This window comes from Hippopotamus amphibius, chromosome 2 (genome assembly GCF_030028045.1).
Source record: "Hippopotamus amphibius kiboko isolate mHipAmp2 chromosome 2, mHipAmp2.hap2, whole genome shotgun sequence".
In the NCBI taxonomy this organism is placed as follows: Eukaryota; Metazoa; Chordata; class Mammalia; order Artiodactyla; family Hippopotamidae; genus Hippopotamus; species Hippopotamus amphibius.
In genome coordinates this window covers 221,596,995-221,618,580 of record NC_080187.1, presented here as the reverse complement: position 1 = coordinate 221,618,580, position 21,586 = coordinate 221,596,995, and the positions used below count along the sequence as shown (strand labels likewise).

The 21,586-nt window shown below is 54.5% G+C and overlaps 8 non-coding genes across 8 annotated transcripts; all 8 read left to right on the top strand.

Moving 5' to 3' along the window:
* The first annotated feature begins 1,686 nt into the window (after positions 1 to 1,686).
* Positions 1,687 to 1,767, top strand: LOC130847515 (small nucleolar RNA SNORD115). The gene has a single exon (XR_009052271.1). It is a non-coding gene; the product is annotated as a small nucleolar RNA SNORD115 (small nucleolar RNA).
* A 2,506-nt stretch (positions 1,768 to 4,273) lies between these two features.
* LOC130847513 (small nucleolar RNA SNORD115) lies at positions 4,274 to 4,354 on the top strand. Its single transcript, XR_009052269.1, has one exon. It is a non-coding gene; the product is annotated as a small nucleolar RNA SNORD115 (small nucleolar RNA).
* A 2,506-nt stretch (positions 4,355 to 6,860) lies between these two features.
* On the top strand, positions 6,861 to 6,941 carry LOC130847512 (small nucleolar RNA SNORD115). The gene has a single exon (XR_009052268.1). It is a non-coding gene; the product is annotated as a small nucleolar RNA SNORD115 (small nucleolar RNA).
* A 2,506-nt stretch (positions 6,942 to 9,447) lies between these two features.
* Positions 9,448 to 9,528, top strand: LOC130847511 (small nucleolar RNA SNORD115). Its single transcript, XR_009052267.1, has one exon. It is a non-coding gene; the product is annotated as a small nucleolar RNA SNORD115 (small nucleolar RNA).
* Positions 9,529 to 12,034: 2,506 nt separating this feature from the next.
* LOC130847510 (small nucleolar RNA SNORD115) lies at positions 12,035 to 12,115 on the top strand. Its single transcript, XR_009052266.1, has one exon. It is a non-coding gene; the product is annotated as a small nucleolar RNA SNORD115 (small nucleolar RNA).
* A 2,506-nt stretch (positions 12,116 to 14,621) lies between these two features.
* Positions 14,622 to 14,702, top strand: LOC130847727 (small nucleolar RNA SNORD115). The gene has a single exon (XR_009052470.1). It is a non-coding gene; the product is annotated as a small nucleolar RNA SNORD115 (small nucleolar RNA).
* A 2,506-nt stretch (positions 14,703 to 17,208) lies between these two features.
* LOC130847509 (small nucleolar RNA SNORD115) lies at positions 17,209 to 17,289 on the top strand. The gene has a single exon (XR_009052265.1). It is a non-coding gene; the product is annotated as a small nucleolar RNA SNORD115 (small nucleolar RNA).
* Positions 17,290 to 19,795: 2,506 nt separating this feature from the next.
* LOC130847508 (small nucleolar RNA SNORD115) lies at positions 19,796 to 19,876 on the top strand. Its single transcript, XR_009052264.1, has one exon. It is a non-coding gene; the product is annotated as a small nucleolar RNA SNORD115 (small nucleolar RNA).
* The last annotated feature ends 1,710 nt before the right edge of the window (positions 19,877 to 21,586 follow it).

The following is a 21,586-nucleotide window of genomic DNA, read 5'->3' as shown; positions in this document are numbered from 1 at the left end:
TGCTTTGTTGGAGCCACTTGATCCGAATGGGGCCTCTGATGGGGTCTGCATGCATACACAGGACCATAGCTTCTCCTGGGTTGGTCGTCCTCTCCGGAAGCCACTGGTTTGTCAGAGAGCCCCCTCAGAGGAGAAAAGGCTTCTGGGTGTCCATTCCCCATGAAGGCTTTGCAGAGCCCTTGGGCATCCCGTTATCATGTCCATCGTGAGGCCCTGTTGACCTGAAGGGGAGGGGTGGTCCCGGGATGTGGGCTGAGGAGGGCGTAGCTGCATGGCTGTTGTTTGGTGGCCTTGCACGGGCCACAGTAGGGAATGCTGCTCACAGAAGAAATTGGCCCTGTTTGGGAATCTCTGTGGTCCCCAAGGAGGAATGCTTGACATGGCTCCCCATCCACCAGATCGGAATGCGGGCCTTGAAATTCAACTCGATTGACCTGAAGTGTAGTAAGAATGACCATGGAGGCACCATTTCATGACGTGTTGCCCTGGGGAGCAACCACGCAGATCTCTGTGCATGTCGAGGCAGAGCACGAGGATGGACTGAGCTTATGGTCAGTTGTGGGGTGTGCTTGAGTGACTTCCAAGAAGTGTTGGTTGGGAGGATGTGGGGCCAGGCCTGGAGGTGGTGAGAGGCAACAAGGACCCTTCATCAGGGACTTGGCAGCTAGATGCTCTTGGCTCTTGTGAGAGCTGAAGGGCTGGTCCCTTGCTGGAATGGGGTTTCCCAGGTCTCTGTGAGGGATCATGGGCCCTCAGATAGGCCAGTTTTCTCAGACAGGCCCTTTCATGGGTTCTGCATACAGATACAGGCCTGTGGCATCTCTTGGGCTGGCCTTCCTCTACGGGAGCCACTGCCTACCAAGAGAGCTCCCTCCAGCTCCTGTGAATGTCCACTGTGTGGGACATAAAGGCCTCATTGTCTGGGTGTTGTGCACATGGACAAGCCGAGTGTGACATCGGCCAGCACACGCTTGCCCACACCAGGGTCGGGCCCAGAGGAATGTCTCCATTCCCCCCAGAAACACCCCCAGTGTTTTCCCCACCAAGCGGACCTGGTGCCAGGCCTTGTGCTGCCTGGAGGATCCATGAGGCTAGTCCTTCCCTGGGGAGACATATACGTACTGGTTATTTCATCTGCCCTGACACAGTATTAAGGTACATAAGATGGCATTGATCCACCTGTCCACTCATGCCTTCATCTTTGTAAGTATGGATGGATGGAGGGAGTGAGCCAAGGACGAGGGTCAAAGGGGAGGGAGCTAGAGCATTCTGGAGGAAGGGAGGCAGGAAGGAAGCTATGTAGGGAGCTGTTTGTATGCGTTTCAGCTATGTGTTCCTGTCTCTGCGTGGAGGTACATTTGGGCCCTATGTTCCTGGATGTATTGCTGCAGGTATTTCTTGTAGCATCATTCGATGCATGAGCGTGTGGCACACACGTGCCCCAATGCATCTAGCATGGAGTTGGAGTTCTCACAGCTGTCCTTCTCACCTCTTGGCAGCCATCGTCCCCAGAGAAATGAAGATCTGTGTTTGGCCTATGTTCCCTAGGGCAATCACCATGAGCCTTGGCCCAGCACGTGGATTCGACAGAATGGCACATCCCTTCAGGCATCCTTCTTTCCAGGAAGCATCTGAGGTAAGCCTTCACATGTGGCAGGGCGCAGGTGAGTGAGGAGGGCCTCAGTTGGGTCGATGATGAGAACTCATATGGTCCTGAAGAGAGCTGATGACCAAAAAATCATGCTCAATAGGATTACGCTGAGGCCTAACAGAGGGATCCAGGGGCAGGATGGCCTGCATTGTTGGTCCATTGCAGAGCCCTGGGTGTGGGTGTGGTTGTGGGTTTGGGTGTGGGTGTTGGAGCAGCCTCTCGCTCGAGGAAATCCCTTGAGACTCCTCCCAGTGTAGATGGCTTCCACATATCCAAGATGTGTTGCCACCTTTGGTTTTCTATCCTGCTCCATAGTGCCAGGGCCCACATGTTCTGAAGCCATGGGTGGAGTCTTTCCTTAAGCCTTTCTGCTTTGAATTTTGTGTTTCAGGCCAAGCCTTGGAATGGACTCACCACAGCCAGAATGTTCCGCAGTGAGTGGCTCTTTTGGTTGCTACTGATAGGCCCCAGAGAATTTTGAACTATGGGCTGGCCGCCCTCACAGCAGGCAGTACAGGGTAGTCTTTTGGCAACCTCCTGCCTACCAAGGAGGAATGTCTGCTGCTGCCCCAAATTTATGGGCTCACATCTGGTGCACTCACATGCCTTCATTAGAGCTGTATTCTAGTCAGAGAGCACATCGAGGCAGTGTTTTCTTCCTTGGCCCCAGGCGGAACATCTCTAGAGACCTCTGTGCACCTAGCGCCAGAGTATGATCACCAACTGAGGGAATGGTCCCTTGTGGTGTGTGCTTTATGGCTTCCCAAAACCTGTCAGTAGGGAAGGCTCATGCCCCCTGCCTAGAGATGGTGAGAGGCAGGCAGGAGCCCATCCTCAGGTGCTTGGAGGCAGGATGCTGCTGGTTATTTCAAGGGCTGGAAGCCATGCTGTGGTCTTCAATGGGGTTGTGCCAGGACTCTGTGAGGGATCATGGTGCTTTGTTGGAGCCACTTGATCCGAAAGGGGCCTCTGATGGGGTCTGCATGCATACACAGGACCATAGCTTCTCCTGGGTTGGTCGTCCTCTCCGGAAGCCACTGGTTTGTCAGAGAGCCCCCTCCAGAGGAGAAAAGGCTTCTGGGTGTCCATTCCCCCATGAAGGCTTTGCAGAGCCCTTGGGCATCCCGTTATCATGTCCATCGTGAGGCCCTGTTGACCTGAAGGGGAGGGGTGGTCCCGGGATGTGGGCTGAGGAGGGCGTAGCTGCATGGCTGTTGTTTGGTGGCCTTGCACGGGCCACAGTAGGGAATGCTGCCACAGAAGAAATTGGCCCTGTTTGGGAATCTCTGTGGTCCCCAAGGAGGAATGCTTGACATGGCTCCCCATCCACCAGATCGGAATGCGGGCCTTGAAATTCAACTCGATTGACCTGAAGTGTAGTAAGACTGACCATGGAGGCACCATTTCATGACGTGTTGCCCTGGGGAGCAACCACGCAGATCTCTGTGCATGTCGAGGCAGAGCACGAGGATGGACTGAGCTTATGGTCAGTTGTGGGGTGTGCTTGAGTGACTTCCAAGAAGTGTTGGTTGGGAGGATGTGGGGCCAGGCCTGGAGGTGGTGAGAGGCAACAAGGACCCTTCATCAGGGACTTGGCAGCTAGATGCTCTTGGCTCTTGTGAGAGCTGAAGGGCTGGTCCCTTGCTGGAATGGGGTTTCCCAGGTCTCTGTGAGGGATCATGGGCCCTCAGATAGGCCAGTTTTCTCAGACAGGCCCTTTCATGGGTTCTGCATACAGATACAGGCCTGTGGCATCTCTTGGGCTGGCCTTCCTCTACGGGAGCCACTGCCTACCAAGAGAGCTCCCTCCAGCTCCTGTGAATGTCCACTGTGTGGGACATAAAGGCCTCATTGTCTGGGTGTTGTGCACATGGACAAGCCGAGTGTGACATCGGCCAGCACACGCTTGCCCACACCAGGGTCGGGCCCAGAGGAATGTCTCCATTCCCCCCAGAAACACCCCCAGTGTTTTCCCCACCAAGCAGACCTGGTGCCAGGCCTTGTGCTGCCTGGAGGATCCATGAGGCTAGTCCTTCCCTGGGGAGACATATACGTACTGGTTATTTCATCTGCCCCTGACACAGTATTAAGGTACATAAGATGGCATTGATCCACCTGTCCACTCATGCCTTCATCTTTGTAAGTATGGATGGATGGAGGGAGTGAGCCAAGGACGAGGGTCAAAGGGGAGGGAGCTAGAGCATTCTGGAGGAAGGGAGGCAGGAAGGAAGCTATGTAGGGAGCTGTTTGTATGCGTTTCAGCTATGTGTTCCTGTCTCTGCGTGGAGGTACATTTGGGCCCTATGTTCCTGGATGTATTGCTGCAGGTATTTCTTGTAGCATCATTCGATGCATGAGCGTGTGGCACACACGTGCCCCAATGCATCTAGCATGGAGTTGGAGTTCTCACAGCTGTCCTTCTCACCTCTTGGCAGCCATCGTCCCCAGAGAAATGAAGATCTGTGTTTGGCCTATGTTCCCTAGGGCAATCACCATGAGCCTTGGCCCAGCACGTGGATTCGACAGAATGGCACATCCCTTCAGGCATCCTTCTTTCCAGGAAGCATCTGAGGTAAGCCTTCACATGTGGCAGGGCGCAGGTGAGTGAGGAGGGCCTCAGTTGGGTCGATGATGAGAACTCATATGGTCCTGAAGAGAGCTGATGACCAAAAAATCATGCTCAATAGGATTACGCTGAGGCCTAACAGAGGGATCCAGGGGCAGGATGGCCTGCATTGTTGGTCCATTGCAGAGCCCTGGGTGTGGGTGTGTGTGTGGGTTTGGGTGTGGGTGTTGGAGCAGCCTCTCGCTCGAGGAAATCCCTTGAGACTCCTCCCAGTGTAGATGGCTTCCACATATCCAAGATGTGTTGCCACCTTTGGTTTTCTATCCTGCTCCATAGTGCCAGGGCCCACATGTTCTGAAGCCATGGGTGGAGTCTTTCCTTAAGCCTTTCTGCTTTGAATTTTGTGTTTCAGGCCAAGCCTTGGAATGGACTCACCACAGCCAGAATGTTCCGCAGTGAGTGGCTCTTTTGGTTGCTACTGATAGGCCCCAGAGAATTTTGAACTATGGGCTGGCCGCCCTCACAGCAGGCAGTACAGGGTAGTCTTTTGGCAACCTCCTGCCTACCAAGGAGGAATGTCTGCTGCTGCCCCAAATTTATGGGCTCACATCTGGTGCACTCACATGCCTTCATTAGAGCTGTATTCTAGTCAGAGAGCACATCGAGGCAGTGTTTTCTTCCTTGGCCCCAGGCGGAACATCTCTAGAGACCTCTGTGCACCTAGCGCCAGAGTATGATCACCCACTGAGGGAATGGTCCCTTGTGGTGTGTGCTTTATGGCTTCCCAAAACCTGTCAGTAGGGAAGGCTCATGCCCCCTGCCTAGAGATGGTGAGAGGCAGGCAGGAGCCCATCCTCAGGTGCTTGGAGGCAGGATGCTGCTGGTTATTTCAAGGGCTGGAAGCCATGCCGTGGTCTTCAATGGGGTTGTGCCAGGACTCTGTGAGGGATCATGGTGCTTTGTTGGAGCCACTTGATCCGAATGGGGCCTCTGATGGGGTCTGCATGCATACACAGGACCATAGCTTCTCCTGGGTTGGTCGTCCTCTCCGGAAGCCACTGGTTTGTCAGAGAGCCCCCTCCAGAGGAGAAAAGGCTTCTGGGTGTCCATTCCCCCATGAAGGCTTTGCAGAGCCCTTGGGCATCCCGTTATCATGTCCATCGTGAGGCCCTGTTGACCTGAAGGGGAGGGGTGGTCCCGGGATGTGGGCTGAGGAGGGCGTAGCTGCATGGCTGTTGTTTGGTGGCCTTGCACGGGCCACAGTAGGGAATGCTGCCACAGAAGAAATTGGCCCTGTTTGGGAATCTCTGTGGTCCCCAAGGAGGAATGCTTGACATGGCTCCCCATCCACCAGATCGGAATGCGGGCCTTGAAATTCAACTCGATTGACCTGAAGTGTAGTAAGACTGACCATGGAGGCACCATTTCATGACGTGTTGCCCTGGGGAGCAACCACGCAGATCTCTGTGCATGTCGAGGCAGAGCACGAGGATGGACTGAGCTTATGGTCAGTTGTGGGGTGTGCTTGAGTGACTTCCAAGAAGTGTTGGTTGGGAGGATGTGGGGCCAGGCCTGGAGGTGGTGAGAGGCAACAAGGACCCTTCATCAGGGACTTGGCAGCTAGATGCTCTTGGCTCTTGTGAGAGCTGAAGGGCTGGTCCCTTGCTGGAATGGGGTTTCCCAGGTCTCTGTGAGGGATCATGGGCCCTCAGATAGGCCAGTTTTCTCAGACAGGCCCTTTCATGGGTTCTGCATACAGATACAGGCCTGTGGCATCTCTTGGGCTGGCCTTCCTCTACGGGAGCCACTGCCTACCAAGAGAGCTCCCTCCAGCTCCTGTGAATGTCCACTGTGTGGGACATAAAGGCCTCATTGTCTGGGTGTTGTGCACATGGACAAGCCGAGTGTGACATCGGCCAGCACACGCTTGCCCACACCAGGGTCGGGCCCAGAGGAATGTCTCCATTCCCCCCAGAAACACCCCCAGTGTTTTCCCCACCAAGCGGACCTGGTGCCAGGCCTTGTGCTGCCTGGAGGATCCATGAGGCTAGTCCTTCCCTGGGGAGACATATACGTACTGGTTATTTCATCTGCCCCTGACACAGTATTAAGGTACATAAGATGGCATTGATCCACCTGTCCACTCATGCCTTCATCTTTGTAAGTATGGATGGATGGAGGGAGTGAGCCAAGGACGAGGGTCAAAGGGGAGGGAGCTAGAGCATTCTGGAGGAAGGGAGGCAGGAAGGAAGCTATGTAGGGAGCTGTTTGTATGCGTTTCAGCTATGTGTTCCTGTCTCTGCGTGGAGGTACATTTGGGCCCTATGTTCCTGGATGTATTGCTGCAGGTATTTCTTGTAGCATCATTCGATGCATGAGCGTGTGGCACACACGTGCCCCAATGCATCTAGCATGGAGTTGGAGTTCTCACAGCTGTCCTTCTCACCTCTTGGCAGCCATCGTCCCCAGAGAAATGAAGATCTGTGTTTGGCCTATGTTCCCTAGGGCAATCACCATGAGCCTTGGCCCAGCACGTGGATTCGACAGAATGGCACATCCCTTCAGGCATCCTTCTTTCCAGGAAGCATCTGAGGTAAGCCTTCACATGTGGCAGGGCGCAGGTGAGTGAGGAGGGCCTCAGTTGGGTCGATGATGAGAACTCATATGGTCCTGAAGAGAGCTGATGACCAAAAAATCATGCTCAATAGGATTACGCTGAGGCCTAACAGAGGGATCCAGGGGCAGGATGGCCTGCATTGTTGGTCCATTGCAGAGCCCTGGGTGTGGGTGTGTGTGTGGGTTTGGGTGTGGGTGTTGGAGCAGCCTCTCGCTCGAGGAAATCCCTTGAGACTCCTCCCAGTGTAGATGGCTTCCACATATCCAAGATGTGTTGCCACCTTTGGTTTTCTATCCTGCTCCATAGTGCCAGGGCCCACATGTTCTGAAGCCATGGGTGGAGTCTTTCCTTAAGCCTTTCTGCTTTGAATTTTGTGTTTCAGGCCAAGCCTTGGAATGGACTCACCACAGCCAGAATGTTCCGCAGTGAGTGGCTCTTTTGGTTGCTACTGATAGGCCCCAGAGAATTTTGAACTATGGGCTGGCCGCCCTCACAGCAGGCAGTACAGGGTAGTCTTTTGGCAACCTCCTGCCTACCAAGGAGGAATGTCTGCTGCTGCCCCAAATTTATGGGCTCACATCTGGTGCACTCACATGCCTTCATTAGAGCTGTATTCTAGTCAGAGAGCACATCGAGGCAGTGTTTTCTTCCTTGGCCCCAGGCGGAACATCTCTAGAGACCTCTGTGCACCTAGCGCCAGAGTATGATCACCAACTGAGGGAATGGTCCCTTGTGGTGTGTGCTTTATGGCTTCCCAAAACCTGTCAGTAGGGAAGGCTCATGCCCCCTGCCTAGAGATGGTGAGAGGCAGGCAGGAGCCCATCCTCAGGTGCTTGGAGGCAGGATGCTGCTGGTTATTTCAAGGGCTGGAAGCCATGCCGTGGTCTTCAATGGGGTTGTGCCAGGACTCTGTGAGGGATCATGGTGCTTTGTTGGAGCCACTTGATCCGAAAGGGGCCTCTGATGGGGTCTGCATGCATACACAGGACCATAGCTTCTCCTGGGTTGGTCGTCCTCTCCGGAAGCCACTGGTTTGTCAGAGAGCCCCCTCCAGAGGAGAAAAGGCTTCTGGGTGTCCATTCCCCCATGAAGGCTTTGCAGAGCCCTTGGGCATCCCGTTATCATGTCCATCGTGAGGCCCTGTTGACCTGAAGGGGAGGGGTGGTCCCGGGATGTGGGCTGAGGAGGGCGTAGCTGCATGGCTGTTGTTTGGTGGCCTTGCACGGGCCACAGTAGGGAATGCTGCCACAGAAGAAATTGGCCCTGTTTGGGAATCTCTGTGGTCCCCAAGGAGGAATGCTTGACATGGCTCCCCATCCACCAGATCGGAATGCGGGCCTTGAAATTCAACTCGATTGACCTGAAGTGTAGTAAGACTGACCATGGAGGCACCATTTCATGACGTGTTGCCCTGGGGAGCAACCACGCAGATCTCTGTGCATGTCGAGGCAGAGCACGAGGATGGACTGAGCTTATGGTCAGTTGTGGGGTGTGCTTGAGTGACTTCCAAGAAGTGTTGGTTGGGAGGATGTGGGGCCAGGCCTGGAGGTGGTGAGAGGCAACAAGGACCCTTCATCAGGGACTTGGCAGCTAGATGCTCTTGGCTCTTGTGAGAGCTGAAGGGCTGGTCCCTTGCTGGAATGGGGTTTCCCAGGTCTCTGTGAGGGATCATGGGCCCTCAGATAGGCCAGTTTTCTCAGACAGGCCCTTTCATGGGTTCTGCATACAGATACAGGCCTGTGGCATCTCTTGGGCTGGCCTTCCTCTACGGGAGCCACTGCCTACCAAGAGAGCTCCCTCCAGCTCCTGTGAATGTCCACTGTGTGGGACATAAAGGCCTCATTGTCTGGGTGTTGTGCACATGGACAAGCCGAGTGTGACATCGGCCAGCACACGCTTGCCCACACCAGGGTCGGGCCCAGAGGAATGTCTCCATTCCCCCCAGAAACACCCCCAGTGTTTTCCCCACCAAGCAGACCTGGTGCCAGGCCTTGTGCTGCCTGGAGGATCCATGAGGCTAGTCCTTCCCTGGGGAGACATATACGTACTGGTTATTTCATCTGCCCCTGACACAGTATTAAGGTACATAAGATGGCATTGATCCACCTGTCCACTCATGCCTTCATCTTTGTAAGTATGGATGGATGGAGGGAGTGAGCCAAGGACGAGGGTCAAAGGGGAGGGAGCTAGAGCATTCTGGAGGAAGGGAGGCAGGAAGGAAGCTATGTAGGGAGCTGTTTGTATGCGTTTCAGCTATGTGTTCCTGTCTCTGCGTGGAGGTACATTTGGGCCCTATGTTCCTGGATGTATTGCTGCAGGTATTTCTTGTAGCATCATTCGATGCATGAGCGTGTGGCACACACGTGCCCCAATGCATCTAGCATGGAGTTGGAGTTCTCACAGCTGTCCTTCTCACCTCTTGGCAGCCATCGTCCCCAGAGAAATGAAGATCTGTGTTTGGCCTATGTTCCCTAGGGCAATCACCATGAGCCTTGGCCCAGCACGTGGATTCGACAGAATGGCACATCCCTTCAGGCATCCTTCTTTCCAGGAAGCATCTGAGGTAAGCCTTCACATGTGGCAGGGCGCAGGTGAGTGAGGAGGGCCTCAGTTGGGTCGATGATGAGAACTCATATGGTCCTGAAGAGAGCTGATGACCAAAAAATCATGCTCAATAGGATTACGCTGAGGCCTAACAGAGGGATCCAGGGGCAGGATGGCCTGCATTGTTGGTCCATTGCAGAGCCCTGGGTGTGGGTGTGTGTGTGGGTTTGGGTGTGGGTGTTGGAGCAGCCTCTCGCTCGAGGAAATCCCTTGAGACTCCTCCCAGTGTAGATGGCTTCCACATATCCAAGATGTGTTGCCACCTTTGGTTTTCTATCCTGCTCCATAGTGCCAGGGCCCACATGTTCTGAAGCCATGGGTGGAGTCTTTCCTTAAGCCTTTCTGCTTTGAATTTTGTGTTTCAGGCCAAGCCTTGGAATGGACTCACCACAGCCAGAATGTTCCGCAGTGAGTGGCTCTTTTGGTTGCTACTGATAGGCCCCAGAGAATTTTGAACTATGGGCTGGCCGCCCTCACAGCAGGCAGTACAGGGTAGTCTTTTGGCAACCTCCTGCCTACCAAGGAGGAATGTCTGCTGCTGCCCCAAATTTATGGGCTCACATCTGGTGCACTCACATGCCTTCATTAGAGCTGTATTCTAGTCAGAGAGCACATCGAGGCAGTGTTTTCTTCCTTGGCCCCAGGCGGAACATCTCTAGAGACCTCTGTGCACCTAGCGCCAGAGTATGATCACCAACTGAGGGAATGGTCCCTTGTGGTGTGTGCTTTATGGCTTCCCAAAACCTGTCAGTAGGGAAGGCTCATGCCCCCTGCCTAGAGATGGTGAGAGGCAGGCAGGAGCCCATCCTCAGGTGCTTGGAGGCAGGATGCTGCTGGTTATTTCAAGGGCTGGAAGCCATGCTGTGGTCTTCAATGGGGTTGTGCCAGGACTCTGTGAGGGATCATGGTGCTTTGTTGGAGCCACTTGATCCGAAAGGGGCCTCTGATGGGGTCTGCATGCATACACAGGACCATAGCTTCTCCTGGGTTGGTCGTCCTCTCCGGAAGCCACTGGTTTGTCAGAGAGCCCCCTCCAGAGGAGAAAAGGCTTCTGGGTGTCCATTCCCCCATGAAGGCTTTGCAGAGCCCTTGGGCATCCCGTTATCATGTCCATCGTGAGGCCCTGTTGACCTGAAGGGGAGGGGTGGTCCCGGGATGTGGGCTGAGGAGGGCGTAGCTGCATGGCTGTTGTTTGGTGGCCTTGCACGGGCCACAGTAGGGAATGCTGCCACAGAAGAAATTGGCCCTGTTTGGGAATCTCTGTGGTCCCCAAGGAGGAATGCTTGACATGGCTCCCCATCCACCAGATCGGAATGCGGGCCTTGAAATTCAACTCGATTGACCTGAAGTGTAGTAAGTCTGACCATGGAGGCACCATTTCATGACGTGTTGCCCTGGGGAGCAACCACGCAGATCTCTGTGCATGTCGAGGCAGAGCACGAGGATGGACTGAGCTTATGGTCAGTTGTGGGGTGTGCTTGAGTGACTTCCAAGAAGTGTTGGTTGGGAGGATGTGGGGCCAGGCCTGGAGGTGGTGAGAGGCAACAAGGACCCTTCATCAGGGACTTGGCAGCTAGATGCTCTTGGCTCTTGTGAGAGCTGAAGGGCTGGTCCCTTGCTGGAATGGGGTTTCCCAGGTCTCTGTGAGGGATCATGGGCCCTCAGATAGGCCAGTTTTCTCAGACAGGCCCTTTCATGGGTTCTGCATACAGATACAGGCCTGTGGCATCTCTTGGGCTGGCCTTCCTCTACGGGAGCCACTGCCTACCAAGAGAGCTCCCTCCAGCTCCTGTGAATGTCCACTGTGTGGGACATAAAGGCCTCATTGTCTGGGTGTTGTGCACATGGACAAGCCGAGTGTGACATCGGCCAGCACACGCTTGCCCACACCAGGGTCGGGCCCAGAGGAATGTCTCCATTCCCCCCAGAAACACCCCCAGTGTTTTCCCCACCAAGCAGACCTGGTGCCAGGCCTTGTGCTGCCTGGAGGATCCATGAGGCTAGTCCTTCCCTGGGGAGACATATACGTACTGGTTATTTCATCTGCCCCTGACACAGTATTAAGGTACATAAGATGGCATTGATCCACCTGTCCACTCATGCCTTCATCTTTGTAAGTATGGATGGATGGAGGGAGTGAGCCAAGGACGAGGGTCAAAGGGGAGGGAGCTAGAGCATTCTGGAGGAAGGGAGGCAGGAAGGAAGCTATGTAGGGAGCTGTTTGTATGCGTTTCAGCTATGTGTTCCTGTCTCTGCGTGGAGGTACATTTGGGCCCTATGTTCCTGGATGTATTGCTGCAGGTATTTCTTGTAGCATCATTCGATGCATGAGCGTGTGGCACACACGTGCCCCAATGCATCTAGCATGGAGTTGGAGTTCTCACAGCTGTCCTTCTCACCTCTTGGCAGCCATCGTCCCCAGAGAAATGAAGATCTGTGTTTGGCCTATGTTCCCTAGGGCAATCACCATGAGCCTTGGCCCAGCACGTGGATTCGACAGAATGGCACATCCCTTCAGGCATCCTTCTTTCCAGGAAGCATCTGAGGTAAGCCTTCACATGTGGCAGGGCGCAGGTGAGTGAGGAGGGCCTCAGTTGGGTCGATGATGAGAACTCATATGGTCCTGAAGAGAGCTGATGACCAAAAAATCATGCTCAATAGGATTACGCTGAGGCCTAACAGAGGGATCCAGGGGCAGGATGGCCTGCATTGTTGGTCCATTGCAGAGCCCTGGGTGTGGGTGTGTGTGTGGGTTTGGGTGTGGGTGTTGGAGCAGCCTCTCGCTCGAGGAAATCCCTTGAGACTCCTCCCAGTGTAGATGGCTTCCACATATCCAAGATGTGTTGCCACCTTTGGTTTTCTATCCTGCTCCATAGTGCCAGGGCCCACATGTTCTGAAGCCATGGGTGGAGTCTTTCCTTAAGCCTTTCTGCTTTGAATTTTGTGTTTCAGGCCAAGCCTTGGAATGGACTCACCACAGCCAGAATGTTCCGCAGTGAGTGGCTCTTTTGGTTGCTACTGATAGGCCCCAGAGAATTTTGAACTATGGGCTGGCCGCCCTCACAGCAGGCAGTACAGGGTAGTCTTTTGGCAACCTCCTGCCTACCAAGGAGGAATGTCTGCTGCTGCCCCAAATTTATGGGCTCACATCTGGTGCACTCACATGCCTTCATTAGAGCTGTATTCTAGTCAGAGAGCACATCGAGGCAGTGTTTTCTTCCTTGGCCCCAGGCGGAACATCTCTAGAGACCTCTGTGCACCTAGCGCCAGAGTATGATCACCAACTGAGGGAATGGTCCCTTGTGGTGTGTGCTTTATGGCTTCCCAAAACCTGTCAGTAGGGAAGGCTCATGCCCCCTGCCTAGAGATGGTGAGAGGCAGGCAGGAGCCCATCCTCAGGTGCTTGGAGGCAGGATGCTGCTGGTTATTTCAAGGGCTGGAAGCCATGCTGTGGTCTTCAATGGGGTTGTGCCAGGACTCTGTGAGGGATCATGGTGCTTTGTTGGAGCCACTTGATCCGAAAGGGGCCTCTGATGGGGTCTGCATGCATACACAGGACCATAGCTTCTCCTGGGTTGGTCGTCCTCTCCGGAAGCCACTGGTTTGTCAGAGAGCCCCCTCCAGAGGAGAAAAGGCTTCTGGGTGTCCATTCCCCCATGAAGGCTTTGCAGAGCCCTTGGGCATCCCGTTATCATGTCCATCGTGAGGCCCTGTTGACCTGAAGGGGAGGGGTGGTCCCGGGATGTGGGCTGAGGAGGGCGTAGCTGCATGGCTGTTGTTTGGTGGCCTTGCACGGGCCACAGTAGGGAATGCTGCCACAGAAGAAATTGGCCCTGTTTGGGAATCTCTGTGGTCCCCAAGGAGGAATGCTTGACATGGCTCCCCATCCACCAGATCGGAATGCGGGCCTTGAAATTCAACTCGATTGACCTGAAGTGTAGTAAGACTGACCATGGAGGCACCATTTCATGACGTGTTGCCCTGGGGAGCAACCACGCAGATCTCTGTGCATGTCGAGGCAGAGCACGAGGATGGACTGAGCTTATGGTCAGTTGTGGGGTGTGCTTGAGTGACTTCCAAGAAGTGTTGGTTGGGAGGATGTGGGGCCAGGCCTGGAGGTGGTGAGAGGCAACAAGGACCCTTCATCAGGGACTTGGCAGCTAGATGCTCTTGGCTCTTGTGAGAGCTGAAGGGCTGGTCCCTTGCTGGAATGGGGTTTCCCAGGTCTCTGTGAGGGATCATGGGCCCTCAGATAGGCCAGTTTTCTCAGACAGGCCCTTTCATGGGTTCTGCATACAGATACAGGCCTGTGGCATCTCTTGGGCTGGCCTTCCTCTACGGGAGCCACTGCCTACCAAGAGAGCTCCCTCCAGCTCCTGTGAATGTCCACTGTGTGGGACATAAAGGCCTCATTGTCTGGGTGTTGTGCACATGGACAAGCCGAGTGTGACATCGGCCAGCACACGCTTGCCCACACCAGGGTCGGGCCCAGAGGAATGTCTCCATTCCCCCCAGAAACACCCCCAGTGTTTTCCCCACCAAGCAGACCTGGTGCCAGGCCTTGTGCTGCCTGGAGGATCCATGAGGCTAGTCCTTCCCTGGGGAGACATATACGTACTGGTTATTTCATCTGCCCCTGACACAGTATTAAGGTACATAAGATGGCATTGATCCACCTGTCCACTCATGCCTTCATCTTTGTAAGTATGGATGGATGGAGGGAGTGAGCCAAGGACGAGGGTCAAAGGGGAGGGAGCTAGAGCATTCTGGAGGAAGGGAGGCAGGAAGGAAGCTATGTAGGGAGCTGTTTGTATGCGTTTCAGCTATGTGTTCCTGTCTCTGCGTGGAGGTACATTTGGGCCCTATGTTCCTGGATGTATTGCTGCAGGTATTTCTTGTAGCATCATTCGATGCATGAGCGTGTGGCACACACGTGCCCCAATGCATCTAGCATGGAGTTGGAGTTCTCACAGCTGTCCTTCTCACCTCTTGGCAGCCATCGTCCCCAGAGAAATGAAGATCTGTGTTTGGCCTATGTTCCCTAGGGCAATCACCATGAGCCTTGGCCCAGCACGTGGATTCGACAGAATGGCACATCCCTTCAGGCATCCTTCTTTCCAGGAAGCATCTGAGGTAAGCCTTCACATGTGGCAGGGCGCAGGTGAGTGAGGAGGGCCTCAGTTGGGTCGATGATGAGAACTCATATGGTCCTGAAGAGAGCTGATGACCAAAAAATCATGCTCAATAGGATTACACTGAGGCCTAACAGAGGGATCCAGGGGCAGGATGGCCTGCATTGTTGGTCCATTGCAGAGCCCTGGGTGTGGGTGTGTGTGTGGGTTTGGGTGTGGGTGTTGGAGCAGCCTCTCGCTCGAGGAAATCCCTTGAGACTCCTCCCAGTGTAGATGGCTTCCACATATCCAAGATGTGTTGCCACCTTTGGTTTTCTATCCTGCTCCATAGTGCCAGGGCCCACATGTTCTGAAGCCATGGGTGGAGTCTTTCCTTAAGCCTTTCTGCTTTGAATTTTGTGTTTCAGGCCAAGCCTTGGAATGGACTCACCACAGCCAGAATGTTCCGCAGTGAGTGGCTCTTTTGGTTGCTACTGATAGGCCCCAGAGAATTTTGAACTATGGGCTGGCCGCCCTCACAGCAGGCAGTACAGGGTAGTCTTTTGGCAACCTCCTGCCTACCAAGGAGGAATGTCTGCTGCTGCCCCAAATTTATGGGCTCACATCTGGTGCACTCACATGCCTTCATTAGAGCTGTATTCTAGTCAGAGAGCACATCGAGGCAGTGTTTTCTTCCTTGGCCCCAGGCGGAACATCTCTAGAGACCTCTGTGCACCTAGCGCCAGAGTATGATCACCAACTGAGGGAATGGTCCCTTGTGGTGTGTGCTTTATGGCTTCCCAAAACCTGTCAGTAGGGAAGGCTCATGCCCCCTGCCTAGAGATGGTGAGAGGCAGGCAGGAGCCCATCCTCAGGTGCTTGGAGGCAGGATGCTGCTGGTTATTTCAAGGGCTGGAAGCCATGCCGTGGTCTTCAATGGGGTTGTGCCAGGACTCTGTGAGGGATCATGGTGCTTTGTTGGAGCCACTTGATCCGAAAGGGGCCTCTGATGGGGTCTGCATGCATACACAGGACCATAGCTTCTCCTGGGTTGGTCGTCCTCTCCGGAAGCCACTGGTTTGTCAGAGAGCCCCCTCCAGAGGAGAAAAGGCTTCTGGGTGTCCATTCCCCCATGAAGGCTTTGCAGAGCCCTTGGGCATCCCGTTATCATGTCCATCGTGAGGCCCTGTTGACCTGAAGGGGAGGGGTGGTGCCGGGATGTGGGCTGAGGAGGGCGTAGCTGCATGGCTGTTGTTTGGTGGCCTTGCACGGGCCACAGTAGGGAATGCTGCCACAGAAGAAATTGGCCCTGTTTGGGAATCTCTGTGGTCCCCAAGGAGGAATGCTTGACATGGCTCCCCATCCACCAGATCGGAATGCGGGCCTTGAAATTCAACTCGATTGACCTGAAGTGTAGTAAGACTGACCATGGAGGCACCATTTCATGACGTGTTGCCCTGGGGAGCAACCACGCAGATCTCTGTGCATGTCGAGGCAGAGCACGAGGATGGACTGAGCTTATGGTCAGTTGTGGGGTGTGCTTGAGTGACTTCCAAGAAGTGTTGGTTGGGAGGATGTGGGGCCAGGCCTGGAGGTGGTGAGAGGCAACAAGGACCCTTCATCAGGGACTTGGCAGCTAGATGCTCTTGGCTCTTGTGAGAGCTGAAGGGCTGGTCCCTTGCTGGAATGGGGTTTCCCAGGTCTCTGTGAGGGATCATGGGCCCTCAGATAGGCCAGTTTTCTCAGACAGGCCCTTTCATGGGTTCTGCATACAGATACAGGCCTGTGGCATCTCTTGGGCTGGCCTTCCTCTACGGGAGCCACTGCCTACCAAGAGAGCTCCCTCCAGCTCCTGTGAATGTCCACTGTGTGGGACATAAAGGCCTCATTGTCTGGGTGTTGTGCACATGGACAAGCCGAGTGTGACATCGGCCAGCACACGCTTGCCCACACCAGGGTCGGGCCCAGAGGAATGTCTCCATTCCCCCCAGAAACACCCCCAGTGTTTTCCCCACCAAGCAGACCTGGTGCCAGGCCTTGTGCTGCCTGGAGGATCCATGAGGCTAGTCCTTCCCTGGGGAGACATATACGTACTGGTTATTTCATCTGCCCCTGACACAGTATTAAGGTACATAAGATGGCATTGATCCACCTGTCCACTCATGCCTTCATCTTTGTAAGTATGGATGGATGGAGGGAGTGAGCCAAGGACGAGGGTCAAAGGGGAGGGAGCTAGAGCATTCTGGAGGAAGGGAGGCAGGAAGGAAGCTATGTAGGGAGCTGTTTGTATGCGTTTCAGCTATGTGTTCCTGTCTCTGCGTGGAGGTACATTTGGGCCCTATGTTCCTGGATGTATTGCTGCAGGTATTTCTTGTAGCATCATTCGATGCATGAGCGTGTGGCACACACGTGCCCCAATGCATCTAGCATGGAGTTGGAGTTCTCACAGCTGTCCTTCTCACCTCTTGGCAGCCATCGTCCCCAGAGAAATGAAGATCTGTGTTTGGCCTATGTTCCCTAGGGCAATCACCATGAGCCTTGGCCCAGCACGTGGATTCGACAGAATGGCACATCCCTTCAGGCATCCTTCTTTCCAGGAAGCATCTGAGGTAAGCCTTCACATGTGGCAGGGCGCAGGTGAGTGAGGAGGGCCTCAGTTGGGTCGATGATGAGAACTCATATGGTCCTGAAGAGAGCTGATGACCAAAAAATCATGCTCAATAGGATTACGCTGAGGCCTAACAGAGGGATCCAGGGGCAGGATGGCCTGCATTGTTGGTCCATTGCAGAGCCCTGGGTGTGGGTGTGTGTGTGGGTTTGGGTGTGGGTGTTGGAGCAGCCTCTCGCTCGAGGAAATCCCTTGAGACTCCTCCCAGTGTAGATGGCTTCCACATATCCAAGATGTGTTGCCACCTTTGGTTTTCTATCCTGCTCCATAGTGCCAGGGCCCACATGTTCTGAAGCCATGGGTGGAGTCTTTCCTTAAGCCTTTCTGCTTTGAATTTTGTGTTTCAGGCCAAGCCTTGGAATGGACTCACCACAGCCAGAATGTTCCGCAGTGAGTGGCTCTTTTGGTTGCTACTGATAGGCCCCAGAGAATTTTGAACTATGGGCTGGCCGCCCTCACAGCAGGCAGTACAGGGTAGTCTTTTGGCAACCTCCTGCCTACCAAGGAGGAATGTCTGCTGCTGCCCCAAATTTATGGGCTCACATCTGGTGCACTCACATGCCTTCATTAGAGCTGTATTCTAGTCAGAGAGCACATCGAGGCAGTGTTTTCTTCCTTGGCCCCAGGCGGAACATCTCTAGAGACCTCTGTGCACCTAGCGCCAGAGTATGATCACCCACTGAGGGAATGGTCCCTTGTGGTGTGTGCTTTATGGCTTCCCAAAACCTGTCAGTAGGGAAGGCTCATGCCCCCTGCCTAGAGATGGTGAGAGGCAGGCAGGAGCCCATCCTCAGGTGCTTGGAGGCAGGATGCTGCTGGTTATTTCAAGGGCTGGAAGCCATGCCGTGGTCTTCAATGGGGTTGTGCCAGGACTCTGTGAGGGATCATGGTGCTTTGTTGGAGCCACTTGATCCGAAAGGGGCCTCTGATGGGGTCTGCATGCATACACAGGACCATAGCTTCTCCTGGGTTGGTCGTCCTCTCCGGAAGCCACTGGTTTGTCAGAGAGCCCCCTCCAGAGGAGAAAAGGCTTCTGGGTGTCCATTCCCCCATGAAGGCTTTGCAGAGCCCTTGGGCATCCCGTTATCATGTCCATCGTGAGGCCCTGTTGACCTGAAGGGGAGGGGTGGTCCCGGGATGTGGGCTGAGGAGGGCGTAGCTGCATGGCTGTTGTTTGGTGGCCTTGCACGGGCCACAGTAGGGAATGCTGCCACAGAAGAAATTGGCCCTGTTTGGGAATCTCTGTGGTCCCCAAGGAGGAATGCTTGACATGGCTCCCCATCCACCAGATCGGAATGCGGGCCTTGAAATTCAACTCGATTGACCTGAAGTGTAGTAAGACTGACCATGGAGGCACCATTTCATGACGTGTTGCCCTGGGGAGCAACCCCGCAGATCTCTGTGCATGTCGAGGCAGAGCACGAGGATGGACTGAGCTTATGGTCAGTTGTGGGGTGTGCTTGAGTGACTTCCAAGAAGTGTTGGTTGGGAGGATGTGGGGCCAGGCCTGGAGGTGGTGAGAGGCAACAAGGACCCTTCATCAGGGACTTGGCAGCTAGATGCTCTTGGCTCTTGTGAGAGCTGAAGGGCTGGTCCCTTGCTGGAATGGGGTTTCCCAGGTCTCTGTGAGGGATCATGGGCCCTCAGATAGGCCAGTTTTCTCAGACAGGCCCTTTCATGGGTTCTGCATACAGATACAGGCCTGTGGCATCTCTTGGGCTGGCCTTCCTCTACGGGAGCCACTGCCTACCAAGAGAGCTCCCTCCAGCTCCTGTGAATGTCCACTGTGTGGGACATAAAGGCCTCATTGTCTGGGTGTTGTGCACATGGACAAGCCGAGTGTGACATCGGCCAGCACACGCTTGCCCACACCAGGGTCGGGCCCAGAGGAATGTCTCCATTCCCCCCAGAAACACCCCCAGTGTTTTCCCCACCAAGCAGACCTGGTGCCAGGCCTTGTGCTGCCTGGAGGATCCATGAGGCTAGTCCTTCCCTGGGGAGACATATACGTACTGGTTATTTCATCTGCCCCTGACACAGTATTAAGGTACATAAGATGGCATTGATCCACCTGTCCACTCATGCCTTCATCTTTGTAAGTATGGATGGATGGAGGGAGTGAGCCAAGGACGAGGGTCAAAGGGGAGGGAGCTAGAGCATTCTGGAGGAAGGGAGGCAGGAAGGAAGCTATGTAGGGAGCTGTTTGTATGCGTTTCAGCTATGTGTTCCTGTCTCTGCGTGGAGGTACATTTGGGCCCTATGTTCCTGGATGTATTGCTGCAGGTATTTCTTGTAGCATCATTCGATGCATGAGCGTGTGGCACACACGTGCCCCAATGCATCTAGCATGGAGTTGGAGTTCTCACAGCTGTCCTTCTCACCTCTTGGCAGCCATCGTCCCCAGAGAAATGAAGATCTGTGTTTGGCCTATGTTCCCTAGGGCAATCACCATGAGCCTTGGCCCAGCACGTGGATTCGACAGAATGGCACATCCCTTCAGGCATCCTTCTTTCCAGGAAGCATCTGAGGTAAGCCTTCACATGTGGCAGGGCGCAGGTGAGTGAGGAGGGCCTCAGTTGGGTCGATGATGAGAACTCATATGGTCCTGAAGAGAGCTGATGACCAAAAAATCATGCTCAATAGGATTACGCTGAGGCCTAACAGAGGGATCCAGGGGCAGGATGGCCTGCATTGTTGGTCCATTGCAGAGCCCTGGGTGTGGGTGTGTGTGTGGGTTTGGGTGTGGGTGTTGGAGCAGCCTCTCGCTCGAGGAAATCCCTTGAGACTCCTCCCAGTGTAGATGGCTTCCACATATCCAAGATGTGTTGCCACCTTTGGTTTTCTATCCTGCTCCATAGTGCCAGGGCCCACATGTTCTGAAGCCATGGGTGGAGTCTTTCCTTAAGCCTTTCTGCTTTGAATTTTGTGTTTCAGGCCAAGCCTTGGAATGGACTCACCACAGCCAGAATGTTCCGCAGTGAGTGGCTCTTTTGGTTGCTACTGATAGGCCCCAGAGAATTTTGAACTATGGGCTGGCCGCCCTCACAGCAGGCAGTACAGGGTAGTCTTTTGGCAACCTCCTGCCTACCAAGGAGGAATGTCTGCTGCTGCCCCAAATTTATGGGCTCACATCTGGTGCACTCACATGCCTTCATTAGAGCTGTATTCTAGTCAGAGAGCACATCGAGGCAGTGTTTTCTTCCTTGGCCCCAGGCGGAACATCTCTAGAGACCTCTGTGCACCTAGCGCCAGAGTATGATCACCCACTGAGGGAATGGTCCCTTGTGGTGTGTGCTTTATGGCTTCCCAAAACCTGTCAGTAGGGAAGGCTCATGCCCCCTGCCTAGAGATGGTGAGAGGCAGGCAGGAGCCCATCCTCAGGTGCTTGGAGGCAGGATGCTGCTGGTTATTTCAAGGGCTGGAAGCCATGCCGTGGTCTTCAATGGGGTTGTGCCAGGACTCTGTGAGGGATCATGGTGCTTTGTTGGAGCCACTTGATCCGAATGGGGCCTCTGATGGGGTCTGCATGCATACACAGGACCATAGCTTCTCCTGGGTTGGTCGTCCTCTCCGGAAGCCACTGGTTTGTCAGAGAGCCCCCTCCAGAGGAGAAAAGGCTTCTGGGTGTCCATTCCCCCATGAAGGCTTTGCAGAGCCCTTGGGCATCCCGTTATCATGTCCATCGTGAGGCCCTGTTGACCTGAAGGGGAGGGGTGGTCCCGGGATGTGGGCTGAGGAGGGCGTAGCTGCATGGCTGTTGTTTGGTGGCCTTGCACGGGCCACAGTAGGGAATGCTGCCACAGAAGAAATTGGCCCTGTTTGGGAATCTCTGTGGTCCCCAAGGAGGAATGCTTGACATGGCTCCCCATCCACCAGATCGGAATGCGGGCCTTGAAATTCAACTCGATTGACCTGAAGTGTAGTAAGACTGACCATGGAGGCACCATTTCATGACGTGTTGCCCTGGGGAGCAACCACGCAGATCTCTGTGCATGTCGAGGCAGAGCACGAGGATGGACTGAGCTTATGGTCAGTTGTGGGGTGTGCTTGAGTGACTTCCAAGAAGTGTTGGTTGGGAGGATGTGGGGCCAGGCCTGGAGGTGGTGAGAGGCAACAAGGACCCTTCATCAGGGACTTGGCAGCTAGATGCTCTTGGCTCTTGTGAGAGCTGAAGGGCTGGTCCCTTGCTGGAATGGGGTTTCCCAGGTCTCTGTGAGGGATCATGGGCCCTCAGATAGGCCAGTTTTCTCAGACAGGCCCTTTCATGGGTTCTGCATACAGATACAGGCCTGTGGCATCTCTTGGGCTGGCCTTCCTCTACGGGAGCCACTGCCTACCAAGAGAGCTCCCTCCAGCTCCTGTGAATGTC